The following is a 21,967-nucleotide window of genomic DNA, read 5'->3' as shown; positions in this document are numbered from 1 at the left end:
TCATTGAAAAAAAAAAAGAAACTACAATTGTAGACTTTTGTTTGCTCTTTGGGCCGGACTTTAACTCATGATGGCATCTTGGAACTCTCTTGCACAGGAAAATAAAAGACTCTACCTGATTCCACCCTGTATCCAGGAATTCCATATTGGACTCACTTCCAACAATGGACTACAGGACTGTAGTTTTTCTTACTTCACTGTCTACTCATGTTTCTCCTTCAAGTAAATATACGGAGAACAGGGTTTCAGTATGTGTGTTCTCATCAATTTCCACTGGAATAACAATTTTTATCCTTATATCACCTTCTTACATCACCTTAACAAGCAAGAAAACTCAATTATGTAGAAATGGATCTGCTGGATGTTATTTAAACCATATTTTATATCACAGTTTTAGTATATTAAATGTACTTCTTTATATCAGCTCATTTCCTGTGAGTCATTTCTAATTTATTTGTGTGCAAGATAATAGAGAAGAAAGCGACTGATAAAGCTTGTCCATAGATACAGATAACGATAGGAGTCTGTTTACTGTTTCAACAAAACTTTATTCAGTACATACTATGAAGCAAGCAAGAACAGTTTGGGTGAAACTATGAATCAGGAGCCTGGGTACATTTGGAGAAAGAACCTAAAAGCCACCAAAAATAAAAAACGCAGCACTACCAAAAACACATACAGCAATGTCCTAATTCTGCCTAGAGCCAGCCCTAATTGTGAGAATTAAATTTCTCCCAACTTTAGCACATTAAAATTAACAAAAATATTTTAAGGTGACTTGGTTAATAAAATGTACTAATTTAACTTATAATTATAACCAAATGTTTGATTGTATGTAACTCACTATCAAAAGCTCTCCATGAAAAGTCTGGTTTTAGCATGAAGCTGGCTCAAGATTACTACAGTTAAAAAAGCCCTGAGTTTTGTAGCATATAATCGTAATAGATTTCTGGCACAGAAATCCATAGAGATGTAAGAAATTCCTTTCTCCACATAATATAATCTTCAATTTTATGAAAATGTTAAAGTTATCTTTAGATGATTAAGATGGAAATTGCTTGTATGAAAAGTTCTACCACCTGAAGGTATTGGTTACCACTTGGAACACATCTCTATTTAAATGACGTATTAAACTCATGTCTGAAAAATCTTTGTCCAAAAATGAAATGTTAGTGTAAAATGTTCTTTAGGAACCTCATATCCATTATCTGAGGTTTCCTAAAAGCAATGATGGAATAAAGAACTTTCACAGCCCAGCCATCATTTTTAGATAACAAATTATTTAATGCAAGAAGCAAATATACTAGGAGGAATGCAAAAATTCCTGAGGTGCACAGGGGCTGGGGGGCCCCTTCTTCCGAAGATTTCAATCGCTTCCACTGAAAATTAACATATTTTATTACTGGGAATAGTTTACTTTCTAATGTAATTGATACGGTTCCTGGTTTACTGCCAGCTATACTTTCATTGTGTCATAGCTGAGGCTTATAATGACATTCTGCAGGGATACCACTGACACCAGTACTTTGTCTTTCATAACAGCACTCGGGCATATTTTTAACGCAGAATGAATCAGAGAATCACACCCATAACTCTGGGAATGTGATGCTGAAAATTGATTCTACTGAGTTCTACCCAGATGTCTCTTCACTCACAATCTAGAATAATTTATGGAAAGAAGCCATTCACATTATGAACTGATTATTTTTGTTGAATCATAAATTAAAAGAGCTATATACAATACATAAACTCAGGAATAAGTGATTTTTTTGAAAAAGAATTTAAAAACAAAATAAAGATGAAAAATATTAATACAGAGATAAACTATGCAATTATTTGGAGCAGTTACGGAGAAGTAGGACATGAGGTTATATACCAAAATACTTGAAGACAGGGGAGAAGTCACATCAAGAAAGATCCTGGCATCAATCAACTTTAACTATGACTGCAATTAATATGAATTAATTGAGTGTTCACTTTGGGAGCAGAGGAATTAAAACAAACACACACACAATTCAATGTGAATGAGGTAGCAGATGTATGCAAGGCATGAATTTCCAGTGTATGTAAAGTGTTCTTAATCTTTGTACAAATTGAGAATGTTAAAATAGGAATTTATTATCAAGAACAAATTATGAGTGTAATACTTACATAGTGGCATGGCTGGAGGAAAATTTAAAGTCCTTTCATTTATTCCTTCAAGAAATACTATTCACCTGTTAGCTACCAAGAACTTGATTACAAGTGGATACAGTGGATAACAGAATAAGCATAATATCTACGTTATGTGTTCTTTCTGATCTTCAATAGCTTCAGTTTTAGTGGAAATGGGAAATAGATAATTAAAAAATAAATATACATAATGTATAAAATTTTGGAGAGTGATAAGTGCTATAAAATGAGGCAGGTAAGGATCAGAGGTTTGTAATAAGTTAAGAGGAAAGGAATATGAGGAGGGAGACATTACAATGCTGCCTTCATTAAATAGGATGATTAGGTAAGTTCTTATTAAGAAAGTGCCTGTTGTGGGGTGGGGGGAGGGGGGAGGGATAGCATTAGGAGATATACCTAATGTTAAATGACGAGTTAATGGGTGCAGCACACCAACATGACACATGTATACATATGTAACTAACCTGCATGTTGTGCACATGTACCCTAGAACTTAAAGTATAATAAAAAATAAATAAATAAAATAAAATAACGAAAAAAAAGAAGTATTTATACAGAACTTCACCCGACAAAGCAGCATAGACATTTACTTTCAAGTGTGTATAGAATATTTACAAAGATCATATTGTGGGCCACAAAACGTATCTCAATAAATGTAAAAAGAAAAAAAAAAAGAAAGTGATTTTGAGCAAATACTGAGATGGTCATATGCATGTCTGGGTAAAGAGTAGTTCATACAGAGGGAATAGTTAAGACAAAGTCTCTAAGGCAGGTGAAAGCTTGGTATGTTCCAAGAGTATCAAGAAAGCCTAAGTTTGTATACTGAGATAGTGTGGTATGGATGGTAAGAGATAAGGTCAGAAAGGTAATTGAGTCCTTGTTAGCTAGGGCCTTGTAGCAACATAACTCTAAGTTAAGTGCATAGCCACTTTAGGATTTGAAGCAAGAGTGACATATTATGACTTCATTTAAAAAGGTAATTTGACTTACTATAAAGAGTAGAATGCAATAGGTAGGGGAAATAATAGAAAAACGAAAATAATTCTGAAGGTTATGTTGCAGTGATCCATGTAGGAAATTTGGTGGTGACAATCAAAGTACTGAAAATGGTCATTTCCTAGTTACAGAAGGTTTAACAAACAGGTTTAACTGAAACTGGGTGTGCAGTGTGAGAGAAAGTGGAGTCAGGACTTGACATTGGTCAACGTAAGCAACTGAAAGATTGTCATTGCCTGAAATGAGTCAGTTTATAGGTGGAGAACTTCAGCAGAGAAAAGCAGGCCTGCTAACTAAGGCACTTTGATTTCTAGATATCCAGGAGGCATGCGCATAGAGGACTGAGTATGTGGTTACATACTAAGCCTGAATTTGGTGAGCAAGACCTGAACTGATGACATAAATGTAAATGTTATTAGCATATAGTTAGGAATTAACACTAGGAATTGGAATCACTGAAAAAGAGAGTATATATGTAAAAGATAAAAGGTCAAATTCCACTGAAATGTTTATACATCAAAATTGCCACCTCATACATTTCTTATTTAGAGGTGATAAAGCCACGTATATATGGATGGAGAAATAGTATCTGATTTTACTGGTAAACACTTAATATTAAATAAACAATGTCACCATTCAAGATATGAAGCATTTTATAATGTTTATAAGTAGTTTCAAAGGGCTTCAATTTGTAATTCCATGATTCAGTAATTATGTTGAACAGGGTAGGTGAAAACATATCAAGAGCAAAGAGATCATTTTAGCAGGAGCTTCAGAAAGATTACATTGGAATAGAACTGTAACTTAAATTTAAGTTAAAAACAACGTTGTAGAAAGTGAGGGTTCCTAAAAACTGGTTAGAATAATTTAAAATGAAATTTAATCTTTGTATTACAGTAAAATAACAGCTGTAAGGATAGAGAATGTTAAAATGTAATATTATGTAGAAGAATTCATTCTCATTTTCATATTCAATTCACAATAAAAGCAATAGAAATGCCAACAGAAACGTGCTAATGAAATAGAATGGGGATATTCAATCAACACAAAATAAGTCTCCACATTGCATCATATAGGTTTTAAATTTAAACAAAACTTACTTAAGTTAAACATTCAATAGGTTTTTTTTGTGAACAGAGAAGGTTGGGGAAACAGCTGTATGGAACTTAGCATTCTGTATTTGACTGGAGTTGAGTATCTGTACTAAGTGAATCTTTAGCACTGCAGCTGGCATTGTCACTAGCTGAAGAACTGTACTTTTTTTTCCAAGTATCTGCATTCTTAGAAATCTGTCTCTGTGTTTTTGCTTTTACCGTTTAGGTAATATATAAGGAAATTTATACCACTGTACATCAGGATAAATGAGTTTGTCATCATCCAAATAGGTCCACAATATAAAAACGAATTAAGGTCTAAAATATTCTGGTCCTTTTCCACTTCCTTGTAATGTAAAATAAGGGTTTTATTTTTTAAATACTACATTTGATCAGTTGAAGATTTTAAATGTACCTGTAACCTCAAATTGTTAGATAAGTCTAGAGCATCTTACTCTACTTCCCAAACTTTTAATGTAGAAATAACTGGGATTTATATCTCTGAAAACATGGGTTTCTCTCCTCATAAGAATGCTGTCGTACCCTACCAGTGATTATGAAGAAATATTTGCTATAAGTCACAAGAACTATTATAGTGTTACACATGGTAGGAAACCAGGTGCAGAATAAACATCAACCACCGCTGTCAAGTAATAGAAAATAGAAGTGCAATTAGCTATTACAAGAAAGCTTTTAGGGAAACTTTCCAAATGGAAACCCAGTGCTTTGAATAACTTAATTAACTTCCTATGGGATCAAATCAATCACTGTTAAGTACCTGTCATATACAAGTATTGCCCACAGTAAGGCTCAATAAATGTTTTGTATTAATGCTAAAATTATTTATGCCTCTGTATTACAATACCTAGAGAAATGAAACGTATTTGCTATATTAACAAAGAACTTTTGTAATTGACCTAGCAACTGCTGTGATATTTAAAAAACTAATACTGAAAGTGAACAATAGGGGAGATGTATTGAATGGTTTATTAGGGGTTAGGGACATAAAGACATTTCTCTGGGATATTGTTGTCATCTCTACAAATCAGTATGAAGTGAAAAGTTTTGTTACATTCCATATATGCCTACATAATCATCTTATGACAGCTTGAAACTCAGTCCCAGCAACCATAGAGGGCAGTTGTTTCGAGTCATTCATGACTACATTCATGTATTTATTCATTCATTCAACAAGAATTGGATTCCTATAATGTCCACAAGTTACATGTCCAGATAGATGTTATCACCCTGTTTTTCAAGATAAGGTGTGCCAATTTAGTTCTCCAAACTAAAATGGCTGAATGTATCAAAATAATAATTCAAGCTTTGGCTGCTGGACTCCAAGCTTCATATTCTTAAACATTGCATTGTACCGGGGATAATGACAGTAAACAGTGGTTTTGTAATCTAGGAGTATATCAGGCCTGCTGTAACAGCCGATATATTTTATTACTGAGATGGTACATAGCTACAGTCTACTTCGAGAACAGTGGAATCCAAACTTAGGAATTTAGAGAGAGAGTCACCGTGGCATTGATTCATTCACCATAGTTTAGAACTGTTTTCTGTGCTGTACTTAAAACAGTATAATGATATAACATGGGAAATGTCGGTAAAGTTAATAAGAAACACAATTGCTATTTCTAAGGTCATGTGGAAGAAGGTGGGCATTTTCTGTTCACACACAGAAGTCTGGGGCTCTCTGGACAAGTGTATATGTTTATTGGCTGTGGATGTCAAGCACCCCATTTTTTCCAGTTCATGTGTTTTCACTTTTTCATCCCAATTATATTTTACATAGAGCAACACTTTAAGCAATATTTACTACTCATACTTTTCAGCACCTAAAATACACTCGTGTTTTATGTCTATTTCAATTAATATACAGAACGCATCTAGGCATCTCCATCCCCATTTTATTAAAAAGAGCAAAGAAAGTTTATTTAAATTACTCCCAGTGGCCAGGCGCACTGGCTGATGCCTGTAGTCTCAGCACTTTTGGAGGCGGAGGCAGGTGAATCTCATGAAGTCAGGAGTTCAAGACCAGCCTGGCACACATGGCCAACAGGATGAAATCTGTCTCTACTAAAAATACAAAAAAAAGTAACTGAGCACGGCGGTGGGCACCTGTAATCACAGCTACTTGGGAGGCTGAGGCAGGAGAATCGCTTGAACCCCAGAGGCAGAGGTTGCAATGAGCTGAGATGGTGCCACTACACTCCAGCCTGGGTGACAGAGCAAGACTCTGTCTCAAAAATAATAATAATAAAATAAAATAAAATAAAATAAAAAATTACTCAGGGCCCTATTGGTGCTAAGTAGTGGAGTCATAATCAAACTTTTATTTATGCAGCTCAAAAGCCAATGCCTTCTTTTATTCAAGTTATTGAATTCTGCTTTCCATAATCTGATATGAATCTCTGAGAAAGAGCATAAGCTGCATCAGAATGGAGTTTAGTTTAGAACATTATTCCTCACTGGAATTTGATATCAGTAAGTTTTCTGGTAATACCTTTTAAAAATATTTTCTTGCATGTAAACAATTTCTGTGAGCCATTTAGATTAGATGACTACAGAATTCCTTGACATTTACAATTTTAAACGTCTTAGAATGTTTGCAGCCCTAATCCCAAGCAATATACACAATTAATGTGTTCCATGATGAAATTTTCTTACAAATCCCCTTTATCAGATTCTATATAATAGATAAGTTGGAATGTTTGTTAAACCTATATTTCCCCCTGTGTTTTTATGATTTTATGGTAAAGACAATCTATTACCATAATACATATTATTCATTGGAAAAGTAGAACTGACAAATATACTTCGATAACTGAAACAAACTGGAAAACAGAAAAAGGGAATTAGATTATTCTATTACATTGATATAACTTTTCTACATTATTTAACTAAGGCAATATTTTCCAAGAATGTTTAGTCTTTGGCGATTTCCTCACATAATATCACGTCCTGCAAGACAGGGATGAAATGAAGGCAAGAAACAGCAAAGCAGCTTTATGCATTTCTAATAATAATAATAATTTGTTTGCATGCTAAACATTCCACTGAGCTTCTGATAGGCCGTCAGCTATTTATTAGTTGGAATCAAACAGAACGCAGAGTATGAGATTCTGAATAGAACATGACTCTTTTATTTACTAGATATAAGCACTTCAAATAACTGTCAAGATATTTAAATTGTCTGAAACAAAGTTTTCCTCATGAGTAAAATGGAGATACTAACACCTGTGTCATAGTGTTGCTATATTCCATTTGCATTTTAAAAAGTGCTTGAGAGACCCATAGTAAGCCTTCAACAAATGTTAGCATAGTGTTATAATAGTGCAAATTAAAGAAGCAACAGTCCAAACTTAGTTTTGAACCAATTGAATAATAGGCACAGTTGCAAAATGGTGAGAAACATACTCGTTTTTTTGTTCCTAGTTAGGCTGGGTTTAGCGAACATAACTTGAACTTGAGATGACTGCCACCTTCAGGCCTGGATATTACAACGCACTTGTGAGGAGTGTGAGTTTTTACACAGGTAATCTGAGTCCGTTAAAGTAGACCAGGGACAAAGAGAGCAAACCAAACACATAACATCTAACACTACCTCTATTCCTACGGCAAGGCGGGAATAGCACGTGTTCAACCTTTTTTCATATTAATAAATATCCCTGCTTTGCATAGGGAGAATCCAGTGGTATGCAAAAGAAAAGAAACTGATTGCTAGTATTTTAAGGAAGGAAGTTCTTCATTTCTAGAATGGCTAAAAGGAAGAAAGATGTAGTATAGTGAAGGTCGTGGCTGAAGTCTCTGAAGCCACACTGCCTGAGTTCAACAACAGCTCTACCAAATATTGCTGAGTAATATTCAGTGGGTCCCAAATTCAATTCACATAAAGATCAAAGTAGTACATGTTTGTATAACACTCAGAAGAGAGCATAGCAGGGAATATGTTTTCCCCTACAGCTGATTTCTTTTATTCCCCATCTCAGTGAGGTACAGTTTGCATACAGTTTTAGAACGCAAATATGAATAACATAGAACCATTTCTTTCACAGGGTTTGGGGGAAGGTAAATACTGGTTACCTTCACAAATTCAGTGAATAGGAGAAAATTAAAAGAAAGAACCTCGTTAATGAAGCCAAAAGTTTTACTACTCACATTTGAACTTAAGAATTCTGAATGCTATATTATACAATGGGTAACTTTAGTTAGAAGTTAATCTGTGTTAAAAACAAAATAAACACTTCGGTGTGGAACTGTCAAGCTTGAGTTTCAATTGGTTTTACATGTTCACTCTGATGGTAGTTTCTTTTGCTGTGCAGAAGCTCTTTAGTTTAATTAGATCCCATTTGTCAATTTTGGCTTTGGTGTCGTTGCTTTTGGTGTTTTAGACATGAAGTCCTTGCCCGTGCCTATGTCCTGAATGGTAATGCCTACGTTTTCTTCTAGGGTTTTTATGGTTTCAGGTCTAACATTTAAGTCTTTAATCCATCTTGAATTAATTTTTGTATAAGGTGTAAGGAAGGGATCCCATTTCAGCTTTCTACATATGGCTAGCCAGTTTTCCCAGCACCATTTATTAAATAGGGAATCCTTTCCCCATTGCTTGTTTTTCTCAGGTTTGTCAAAGATCAGATAGTTGTAGGTAGGCGGCGTTATTTCTGAGGGCTCTGTTCTGTTCCATTGATCTATATCTCTGTTTTGGTACCAGTACCATGCTGTTTTGGTTACTGTAGCCTTGTAGTATAGTTTCAAGTCAGGTAGCGTGATGCCTCCAGCTTTGTTCTTTTGGCTTAGGATTGACTTGGTGATGTGGGCTCTTTTTTGGTGCCATATGAACTTTAAAGTAGTTTTTTCCAATTCTGTGAAGAAAGTCATTGGTAGCTTGATGGGGATGGCATTGAATCTATAAATTACCTTGGGCAGTATGGCCATTTTCACAATATTGATTCTTCCTACCCATGAGCCTGGAATGTTCTTCCATTTGTTTGTATCCTCTTTTATTTCATTGAGCAGTGGTTAGTAGTTCTCCTTGAAGAGGTCCTTCACGTCCCTTGTAAGTTGGATTCCTATGTATTTTATTCTCTTTGAAGCAATTGTGAATGGGAGTTCACTCATGATTTGGCTCTCTGTTTGTCTGTTGTTGGTGTATAAGAATGCTTGTGATTTTTGTACATTGATTTTGTATCCTGAGACTTTGCTGAAGTTGCTTATCAGCTTAAGGAGATTTTGGGCTGAGACAATGGGGTTTTCTAGATATACAATCATGTCATCTGCAAACAGGGACAATTTGACTTCCTCTTTTCCTAATTGAATAGGAGAAAATTGTCGCAACCTACTCATCTGACAAAGGGCTAATATCCAGAATCTACAATGAATTCAAACAAACTTACAAGAAAAAAACAAACAATCCCATCAAAAAGTGGGCGAAGGATATGAACAGACACTTCTCTAAAGAAGACATTTATGCAGCCAAAAAACACATGAAAAAATGCTCACCATCACTGGCCATCAGAGAAATGCAAATCAAAACCACAATGAGATACCATCTCACACCAGTTAGAATGGCAATCATTAAAAAGTCAGGAAACAACAGGTGCTGGAGAGGATGTGGAGAAATAGGAACACTTATACACTGTTGGTGGGACTGTAAACTAGTTCAACCATTGTGGAAGTCAGTGTGGCGATTCCTCAGGGATCTAGAACTAGAAATACCATTTGATCCAGCCATCCCATTACTGGGTAAATACCCAAAGGACTATAAATCATGCTGCTATAAAGACACATGCACACGTATGTTTATTGCGGCACTATTCACAATAGCAAAGACTTGGAACCGACCCAAATGTCCAACAATGATAGACTGGATTAAGAAAATGTGGCACATATACACCATGGAATACTATGCAGCCATAAAAAATGATGAGTTCATGTCCTTTGTAGGGACATGGATGAAATTGGAAATCATCATTCTCAGTAAACTATTGTAAGAACAAAAAACCAAACATAGCATATTCTCACTCATAGGTGGGAATTGAACAGTGAGAACACATGGACACAGGAAGGGGAACATCACACTCTGGGGACTGTTGTGGGGTGGGGGAGGGGGGAGGGATAGCTTTAGGAGATATACCTAATGCTAAATGACGAGTTAATGGGTGCAGCACACCATCATGGCACATGTATACATATGTAACTAACCTGCACATTGTGCACATGTACCCTAAAACTTAAAGCATAGTAATAATAAAATAAAATTAAAAAATAAATAAATAAATAAATAAATAAATAAATAAATAAATTGGTTTTACAGAGAAAACAGAGCTATATCTGTAGCCATCTGATGATCTAATGATACACATCAGTTTGCTTGAAAATCGGATAGGTTACTTGGAGAGAATGCATTCTAAACAAATCAGGGAAGCTTATAAAAATAAATATAAGTAAATAGCTGGATGCATAGGAGAATAGACAGTGTGATTTTTGAGGACAGTGGTTCTCTTTAACTCGTATTTATCTATACAAGCTTAGGATTCAAGCTTTAATCAACTTTTGTTTGTGACCCAGGGAAAAAAGGGTGCTATCAGTTATTATTATTAAATTTTCAGTAAAACTTTTTTTAGGACATGCGAGTGGTGCAGATAATACTGCTATGGTGACACTCTAAGAGATGATAACTCAAGAAGGGGTATCCATCTTGCCCTGGTATCCTTAGAATACAAAGCAGCTTTGGGCCTTCAATAGCTCCCACCAAACTTTGATAGTGCTGATTACAATGGAAACCAATACTCACATAGGGGCAGCAATATTCAGTAAAGGAATCAATCATACCTAGGAGACTCAGTGGGGAAACTATCTTCTCACAAAAATTCCTAATCCAATTGTCAGAAGCCAAGCATTAAAGTGTATCAATCATGGATTTGACACAACATGCTAATTTTTGTTTTGCATTCAGTTGCCAAACAAAACACACGATGTGTTCATTTTTTGGTTGTTTAGGGCAAGATTGGGAAAGCTGTCAAAGAAATAAGTTACAGAGATCTCAAATGGAAATCAGTACTTATATCAAAAAAATCAGTGACAAAGGTGAATTAATCATCAATCTGTCTGGCAAACTTAGTTAAACCACCTACAGAACAGTATTTCATGGCATCACTGTATGTCACAACAAACTTTCAGATATGGCTCAAAATAATTTTTAGCAATTCACACTCCTGTCCTTCAAAGAAGCCTCTGAGTGTCCTTGGTTCTTAGGCTATGAAGTAAAGAAAGTCAGAGTTGAAGCATAGATAGTAACAAATATGCTTATAGGAATGCCTGTATTTAAAGGTATTCAGTCTGGCTCTCTCCTTGGTTAATATTGATCTCATAATTGCACATTTTTTCCTTTCCTATGTATCTTATATGTTTTAGTGGTCATTTTTTCATACGAATTTGATTGGCAATTCTTTTCAAGTATTAATACATGCTCATAAAAAGAACATTTTGGAAATATTTAAATATTTACAAATAATAAAATTGGGAGTATCTGACATATTGTGCAGCATAACAAACACCAAAGTACTAAATTTTAAATTCTGCTTTTCTAGTTTCTGAAGCATTTTGTGGTCTGTTGTGTTTCAGCAGCTTATGGGCATTTCTCTAAGATTTTCAAAAATAAATCAAAGGCAAGATGAGCTGTGCTCATTACTTATACATAATAAATAACATTTTCTTGATATGAAAATTTTTCATGGCTTAGCTATAATTTATAACCGTTAGAGTCAAATAAACTTCCACATCTTGTCAGGTTCTTTTGCCTCATCATATTTTCTCCTTTAAAAATATTTTGCTATTAAAAATGCTAATCAATTAAATTTATGATGTATAAGTGTGCATGTGTGTATATATGGAGTTCTTTCACAGCAGACTATAATTAGTGATTATTGACATATTATTTGTATCTATCCTGAGTCAAAAGTGGTATGAATTGTGATTTTCTATGGGAAATAAAACGAGATATTTTAATACACAAAAACATTAAGAACTTGTTTAATGCAAGATACTCAATGGCTTAAAATGTAATTTTAAGCTTGGTAGTTGTTTCATATAGTGTGACAAAATTAAAACAGTAGCATCGTGAATGCCACATGAATTCTTACATAAGAAATATTTTATAAAGTCTTTTTTTTTTTTTTTCCAGACAGAGTCTCTCTCTGTTGCCCAGGCTGGAGTGCAGTGGCACGATCTCCACTCACTGCAAGCTCCGCCTCCCGGGTTCACGCCATTCTCCTGCCTCAGCCTCCCAAGTAGCTGGGACTACAGGTGCCTGCCACCATGCCCCGCTAATTTTTTGTAGTTTTAGTAGAGATGGGATTTCACGGTGTTAGCCAGGATGGTCTCAATCTCCTGACCTTGTGATCCACCCGCCTTGGCCTCCCAAAGTGCTGGGTTTACAGGCGTGAGCCACCATGCCGGGCCTATAACATCTTTAAATAAGTTGAATTGGAACAATCTTTTATTTTTGGTACGCATACCTTCAGTACATCCAAGAGAAGCCTAAAGTCTACCCAGGGACCAATTCTTCCCTGTTTTTAAGGGGGTGGCGAAAATTTCAAGCTCGTTCAAAATGTTATGTCTCTTAGGCATTACCTATCCTGCTGATTTTTGTTTCTATTATCTATGCACTGTGAACCTGAATAATGGTGCTCACCTGTTACATCTTCCTCTCATCATTGTTGAAAACCTTGTATGTCTTTTCGCCACACTGATTTTGTTCTAGTAGCTGAGTCTGATTTCTGGGTTCTTGGTGACTTCATAATGGTTCTTTTATTGAATAAGTTATTTTTGAGCAACCATGATGTGCAGTTAGACAAACAAAAAAGATAATGTATAAGATGGAATGCTTTTTTTTCCTTTTTTCTCTTAAAAATTTTATTTGCTTAAATTAGTGATGATTATGACATATAATTCTGAGGCTGTACATGATCCACATTAACTCACCAAGCCATTCCCCTCAGCTTAGCTAAATTTTAAAAAGTATCTTCCTGACTCTAGGCCCCTGACCTCCCTTTTCTTAGAAAACTTGTAAGTTCAAATTCTTTCTCTGACCCTTAAGTTACATACAAATCTTCTCTCAGCCTCTTGCTAGTTTTACAACCAAGGAATGTGTATTTCATGGACCTAGGGGACATTTCTTTGGAATATAATAGTCTAAAAATGTAGTGCTGCTTACTCCCAGTCTCTGTGGAAGGTAGGGGTCTAATTTCAACAAGTGCCAATTAGCAAACACAGATGGATGACCTAATCACAGGACAAATCTCTCTACCAAAGTCTTCTAGAACTTTCCACTAGCTCACTCCAGTGCTTAAAAAAACTTGCTTTTTGTTTCATGGGAGTTAAGTTCAATCTCTCTCTCCTATCACCTTGCTAATTTACTATGGTGCTTCTTTTCTTTAACAGTTCTTGTATGCAACTCATAGGATTTGACTCATCATTGGATCTCAGAGAGCCTGGTACCCATAGCCCCAGGCGTATACCTTTAACTTTTGCCTTCCCAGATGATGGATTGATCAGGGAACTTATTCCTGAGCTATTGCTCTAAACTTCGGACCACTACAGGAATTGACTTTAATACCACGCTGATATGGTTTGGCTCTGTGTCCCCACCCAAATCTCAACTTGAGTTCTACTCCCAGAATTCCCTCGTGTTGTGAGAGGGACCCTGTGGGAGATAATTGAATCACTGGGGCAGTTTCTCCCATACTGTTCTCCTGTTAGTGAATAAGTCCCAAGAGATCTGATGGTTTCATAAGGGGAAATTCATTTCATTTGGTTCTCATTCTCTCTCTTGCCTGTTGCAATGTAAGATGTGCCTTTTGCCTTCCGTCATGATTGTGAGGCCTCCCCAGCCATGTGGAACTGTAAGCCCAATAAACTCCTTTTCCTGTATGAATTACTCAGTCTTGGGTATGTCTTTATCAGCAGTGTGAAAATGGACTAATACACATGCTCTTATTGTAATGAGCTTTTGTTTGATAGAACTTTGTTTATTTAACATCTAGAGTTCTTTTTGACTGTGGAGACCACATATGTGATGACCTCGTGTCTAAATTATAGACACATATAAGTGCTTACACAAATTAAATATTCCTAAACCTGTCAAAAAATTTTAAAGCTGAATTTTAATACTTACAATGTATTTTTAAAAAATATTATAAAATCTTGCCCAAATGTTTCACAATTTTAATTTCACATGAATCAGATAAATCTATGTCAAATAAGACTAGTTTAATATTTTTGATTTAATAAAAACTGCTTTGTTTTCTGAGTTCTCGCCATTAAATATGATACAAGCATACATTTCTATTTTACTTGGGTTTAGTAGTAAATATTATTTCTACCAGATGTTTAAAATTATTAACAAATTTGATTTTAATCAAATTTTGTCATTATTCTGACAAATTTGTATTTCAACCCTAATTATGTTTTATATGTCTGCTTAAAAATACTTTTCAAAAGTTTTTTGATAACTCACAACATGAAACTTATGCCCAATTAAGTAATAGATATCCATTAAATATTTAGATCATTACTAAATAAACTACTGAAACATTCGTTAGTAAGTATATGTGTAAGTTTATATACTTTTGACTGATGTTTACATGATACAGAGAAGCTAAAAATATTGGGTTTGTTAATAAATATGTTATTTTGGCCACATTTGCAGAAGGACAGTCCCAAAATAACCTCGGGTGACCCAGCCCTTCCTCTTCCCACTTACGGTCTCAGAATAACTGTAGAATATGCTAGAAAGGTAGTGCCCCGATATAAGGAGAAACTCTTCAGAGCAGCTCAGGTTTTGGCCTTGTCCCTCCTAGAACAGGATGCCCTACAATGCTTTAGCTCAGGGAAACAAGTGTTTCCCAGAGTATAAAATCCCAGAGTGGAATGCTTTGGGGATCCCTCAGCTGAGCTGTGAAGTGAGGCATGCACAAACGAGACTCCATCTGCACTGGGCAGCTTTCCTGAGCAGTGGAGACCAGCTGGTCATGGAGCCTGGGCTTCTGTTGATTCTTGCGCTCTATCTGTGAGTGACAAATTTGATTTGCAGAACCTGTTGTGAGAGTGTTCTGTCTCACTGTACTCATACTCTGGCATTTGAGTTTGTGCAAAATGTTTTTTGCTCAGCCTCCTGAGTAGCTGGGACAACTGGCGCCCATCGGCATGCTTGACTAATTTTTGTATTTTTAGTAGAGATGGGGTTTCACCATATTGGTCAAGCTGGTCTCGAACTCCTGACCTCAGGTGATCCACCTCCCTTGGCCTCCCAAAGTGCTGGGATTACAGGTGTGAACCACTGCACCGGTGTTTTGTGCAAAATCTTTTAAGGGGGGTTTGAGCAAGACTTCCTGCCAGATCAAGAAAACTTGGCAGAAATTGATGAGAGGTTTAGAGTCTTCTCCTGGGATTGGTAACCAGTGGACCATATTCCCCATTCAAGGGCTAATGCCAGTGTACTGCATATCTGCTAAAGAAGCTTGAAAAATAATAGCATAAGAAATTATAGACCTATAAATATTACAAGATGGTATATTCATAAACTGAATTAATTTGCTATAGAGTGTTGATATAGAACAGTTCACAGTGGTCTATTTCCTAGTTTTGTCTGTAAAATATGTTAGGACTAGTTAAAATTATAATCAATATATGTGAATGAAACGACTAGAAATAATAAGTACAAGGGAAAACAACCTTGTATTCAGAGGATACAAGAAGTTTATGATTTGCTTTGTTAAAGAAAATTATGAAAGTTTGTAGAATATGTTTCTGTTGCCAAAAAAAAGTAATTTTTTTCTAAAGGAAAATGACTAGTTCCAGAATGAGAAGAAAATGTGCATGAAACCTAAATAGATATGGATAGCCATAGAAGGTTTCTCAGGAATGAAATTCTATTTTGTACCTCCAAGTCTAGTTAAGATTGGATGGGTTTATTTGTTATTATTCTTATGACCTTTAGTATCAATAGTGTAATGATGCAAAACTAGAACTTGTTTTTCTCTCTGTTAAAATGACATTTTCTTGGATTATCGGTCTGCTCTTAACAAGAGATTCCAAAAGTTTTGTTTTCTTTATCTTCTGAGTAATCTGCCTAGAAAGCACAAATTCTGTGTCATATTAGGATAATTTCCTGTGTTTTAAGTTGATTTTATCAAGGGTTTGATTACTTTAATTAACCCAGTCTTTTGCTTTAATAAAGAGCTAAAGTTTGTTATTGTTGTTTTATTGTTTTTTCAATCATGTTACCTCCTTGTTTGTTTTGAAATCCCTTACTGCCACTTTGTTTAAGTAGATAGCCAAGTATTTCTTCTTTTTTGAGACAGAGTTTTGCTCTTGTCGCCCAGGTTGGAGTGCAGCGGCGCAGTCTCGGCTCACTGAAACCTCCACCTCCTGGGTTTAAGAGATTCTCCTGCCTCAGACTCCTGAGTAGCTGGATTACAGGAGCACGCCACCATGCTCAGCTAATTTTTTTGTATTTTTAGTAGAGATGGGGTTTCAACATGTTGGCCAGGCGTGTCTCAAACTCCTGACCTCAGGTGGTCCACCTGCCTCGGCCTCCCAAAGTGCAGGGATTACAGGCGTGAACCACCTCAGCTGGCTGCCAAGTATTTCTTTATGACAAATAATCCTTTTAGCCAAGAGTCCAAAACTTCTCACATTTTTGGATATTTCACCTACCCAAAATCAAATCTTAAATGAAACCCTTTTTATTTTTAATCTCAAATTGACTTTAGAATTTCCCAAAAGTCCCCTAGAAAGTCAGAAAGGATTTTTTTCACCTAGTAAAATGAGAGGTGTCAAGAATAATTAGGTTTATTTGATATGTTGAGTTGCTTTTAAAGTACTGTCTAATAATAAGAAATCTTAACCTTCCTGAAGTTATATTTAACCTTTTCTAGATAAAATGTTATTAATATAAATGTTTAAGAAACTTTGAAGTTCCCAGAAATGAGTCAATGCCTCACTGTCCGTGATATATATTGATGCTGCTTTGCTGATATTCAATAACAAGATTATAATGTTATCTGTCATAATTTCTAAGTTGTTCAGTGAAAAAGGTTGAACACCCAAATCTCCCAGTCTTGATGGGAGGGTAGGAGCCTCATGTTAATAAGCACAGATTAGGAAACACAGAAGACGTAATTATCTTGACCACCTTCCTGTGCCATGTCCTCCAGAACCTTTTCACCAGCTCACTCCAGTGCTTAAAAAACCTTTCAGCTTTTGTTTCAGTAGAATTCAATCTCTGTCCCATAATCCAATACTCTTGAATAAAGTGTTCTTTGCCTATTCAATTGTCAGTAGAATTTTTCATGAGCATGTCCTTTATGTGAGTATAGTAAACATATATCATTTTTCCCTGATAGCCTGTCCCTTTGTACTGTGCATCACAAACATCTAATTTAATCCACAGTCAACTTCAAGAGTTGTTTTACTCTATTCATTTAGCTGAGGAAACTGAGGTTTAGATAAGCTAAGTAAATCATCATACAAAGTCATTCATATAAGCTTCAGGACCCCTCTGTTATCCCACTTCTTTTAAGGTGCTGTGCCTATTTTTGTGTTTATGGTCCTGTATTTTTTTTTTCTTAAAAGAAGATCCTGCCAGATTGTTTGAAATGTTACTGAACCTGGACATGCCTTCACACAGCTAATGAGTGTTAAATTTAGTGTAGTGCTCCAACAGTCTCCATGGTTGGTCGGTTACAGGACCTCCTATGGATACAAAAATCTGTGGATGCTTACATCCCTGATATAAAATGGCATCGTATTTATGTATAACCTGTGCAATCCTCCCATATACTATATTTTAAATCCTCTCTAATTACTTGTAATACCTAATACAATGAAGATGCCTTGTAAAAAGTTATTATACTGTATTATTTAGAGAATAATTACAAGAAAAAAGTCTGTATATATTCAATACAGGCACAAAGGTTTTTTTTATATTTTTGATCCATAATTGATTGAATCCAGTAATGTAGAATGGTTACAAAAGGTCAACTGTATTTAAATCTGGAAGGTCTGCATTCAATGCCTGTGTGCTCCTTTCATTACAGTTATTTTCCAGATTTGTTCTTCGGTGCCCTAGTGTTCGTAGAATTAGCTTGAAGGCAGATGTGCAGAACTGTTGGCAGCAGGAGAAGCTGAGGTCTGGGACCTCCACTCCAACTGCAACCAGACCAGCCTTGCTTCTATATCTCCATTTATCTATTTCTATGTTATCTGAACCAAATTTGTTTGGAAGAAATGATTCTATGGGCAAAATGGTTTAAAAGTAGTGGCATAATGCAGTGCTGTTTAGTCTCCTTTTCACTGAATACATGTTGATGTAGGTAGGGTAGCAAGTGTGGAAAGTCAATTATACAAAATGTATTAAATATATTTTGAACTGAAAAGGCCTAAGAAATTATCTAGTTCAGGCTTTCTTTTTAAAGATTGGAGAAATGACTCACAGAAGCAAAAGTAATTTACCTAAGGTCAAAGACTAGTTCAGCATAGACTTGCAGTTTTTAAACTCTCATAATACATTATGTCACCAGCTTATTTGAGAGAGAGTTCTAAAAACCACCTAATGAAACTTGTTATTATATTGACTGCAGTGATGCTTTGGGGGTCATTGTCCACTATATATCACTTTATTCTTTTTATGAGTGAGCACAAAAGTTATTTAACTTAGTTTTAAAAATCAAAATAATTGGCCAGGCACAGTGGCTCACACCTGTAATCCCAACACTTTGGGAGGCTGAGGAGGGTGGATCATGAGGTCAGGAGATCGAGACCATCCTGGCTAACACAGTGAAACCCCAACTCTACTAAAAAAATACAAAAAAGTAGCCGAGCATGGTGGCGAGCGCCTGTAGTCCCAGCTACTCGGGAGGCTGAGGTGGGAGAATGGCGTGAACTCAGGAGGCGGAGCTTGCAGTGAGCCAAGATCATGCCACTGCACTCCAGGCTGGGCAACAGAGTGAGACTCCATCTCAAAAAAAAAAAAAATCAAAACAATTTGTATTGAGTAGTTTTTGGGGTTGTTTTCCTCTCCTTATCATGTTAAATATTGTGATTGAATTTCTCTTTGGTTGGCCAAAGAGACTGACGAGCTTAAAACTATCACTGACAAGGCTGAGTTGCAACCATATAAAGGATACAGAATTTCACAGTTTGTATTATCTCTACCAAGTTTATTCCTGCTTTTTTGCTGTTTAGTATAATTTTTCCAAGACTTTAAGTTTTTTCATTATACATTGGTAGATCGATCTATCTTTTGGTAAACTGTCACAATTCATTTGGACTGAATCTAGACAGTAAGACAGGGGCCATTTTCTATGAAGATTTTTGTGTAAATGTCTTCCCATCTCACTTATATAGAAGTATTTTCCTAAATCTGAGCACAGAGTTTTATACATGATAGACATCCAATAAATATTGATTGAATGGATAAATGTACAAAGGGAAGTTATAAAAAATTTCAATATGTAACTTAAAAACTTAGAATGCCAAAATTCTAAAGGCAATGACAAAGTGAAGACAAAAGTTGAGTCTCCAGATCCTCAGATAAAGTTCATGTATTCAGCTCTTATAGTGTTTTGGATTCTGTGCTATACATTTTGTAGAAACTATCATATTTCATAATCTTATGCAGTCAGGCTATAAGCCTTATTTTAAAGATGAGGAAACCAAGGTGCAGATGGGTTAAGACCAAGTTTACATGATTAGCAAATTGCAGAGTCAGTATTTGGACCTTTATATATATTTTTAGAAGCAACAATTTTGTGCTCTTTTAACATTTTCAAATAACATTTTTTCTTTTTTTTTTTTCCTTTATTATTATTATTATTATTATACTTTAGACTCTATGGTACATGTGCGCAACGTGCAAGTAAGTTACATATGTATACATGTGCCATGCTGGTGTGCTGCACCCATTAACTCGTCATTTAGCATTAGGTATATCTCCTAATGCTATCCCTCCCCGCTCCCCTCACCCCACAACAGTCCCCAGAGTGTGATGTTCCCCTTCCTGTGTCCATGTGTTCTCATTGTTCAATTCCCACCTATGAGTGAGAATATGCGGTGTTTGGTTTTTTGTTCTTGCGATAGTTTACCGAGAATGATGATTTCCAATTTCATCCATGTCCCTACAAAGGACATGAACTCATCATTTTTTATGGCTGCATAGTATTCCATGGTGTATATGTGCCACATTTTCTTAATCCAGTCTATCATTGTTGGACATTTGGGTTGGTTCCAAGTCTTTGCTATTGTGAATAATGCCGCAATAAACATACGTGTGCATGTGTCTTTATAGCAGCATGATTTATAGTCCTTTGGGTATATACCCAGTAATGGGATGGCTGGGTCGAATGGAATTTCTAGTTCTAGATCCCTGAGGAATCGCCACACTGACTTCCACAAGGGTTGAACTAGTTTACAGTCCCACCAACAGTGTAAAAGTGTTCCTATTTCTCCACATCCTCTCCAGCACCTGTTGTTTCCTGACATTTTAATGATTGCCATTCTAACTGGTGTGAGATGGTATCTCATTGTGGTTTTGATTTGCATTTCTCTGATGGCCAGTGATGGTGAGCATTTTTTCATGTGTTTTTTGGCTGCATAAATGTCTTCTTTAGAGAAGTGTCTGTTCATGTCTTTCGCCCACTTTTTGATGGGGTTGTTTGTTTTTTTCTTGTAAATTTGTTGGAGTTCATTGTAGATTCTGGATATTAGCCCTTTGTCAGATGAGTAGGTTGCGAAAATTTTCTCCCATTTTGTAGGTTGCCTGTTCACTCTGATGGTAGTTTCCTTTGCTGTGCAGAAGCTCTTGAGTTTAATTAGATCCCATTTGTCAATTTTGGCTTTTGTTGCCATTGCTTTTGGTGTTTTAGACATGAAGTCCTTGCCCATGCCTATGTCCTGAATGGTATTGCCTAGGTTTTCTTCTAGGGTTTTTATGGTTTTAGGTCTAACATTTAAGTCTTTAATCCATCTTGAATTGATTTTTGTATAAGGTGTAAGGAAGGGATCCAGTTTCAGCTTTCTCCATATGGCTAGCCAGTTTTCCCAGCACCATTTATTAAATAGGGAATCCTTTCCCCATTTCTTGATTTTGTCAGGTTTGTCAAAGATCAGATAGTTGTAGATCTGTGGCATTATTTCTGACGGCTCTGTTCTGTTCCATTGATCTATATCTCTGTTTTGGTACCAGTACCATGCTGTTTTGGTTACTGTAGCCTTGTAGTATAGTTTGAAGTCAGGTAGTGTGATGCCTCCAGCTTTATTCTTTTGGCTTAGGATTGACTTGGCGATGCGGGCTCTTTTTTGGTTCCATATGCACTTTAAAGTAGTTTTTTCCAATTCTGTGAAGAAAGTCAAGCTTATCCACTATGATCAAGTGGGCTTCATCCCTGGGATGCAAGGCTGGTTCAATATACGCAAATCAATAAATGTAATCCAGCATATAAACAGAACCAAAGACAAAAACCACATGATTATCTCAATAGATGCAGAAAAGGCCTTTGACAAAATTCAACAACCCTTCATGCTAAAAACTCTCAATAAATTAGGTATTGATGGGACGTATCTCAAAATAATAAGAGCTATCTATGACAAACCCACAGCCAATATCATACTGAATGGGCAAAAACTGGAAGCATTCC

Source organism: Pongo pygmaeus, chromosome 14 (genome assembly GCF_028885625.2).
Source record: "Pongo pygmaeus isolate AG05252 chromosome 14, NHGRI_mPonPyg2-v2.0_pri, whole genome shotgun sequence".
Classification (NCBI taxonomy): Eukaryota; Metazoa; Chordata; class Mammalia; order Primates; family Hominidae; genus Pongo; species Pongo pygmaeus.
The sequence above is the reverse complement of the archived record's forward strand: the minus strand, read 5'-3'. Positions refer to the sequence as shown.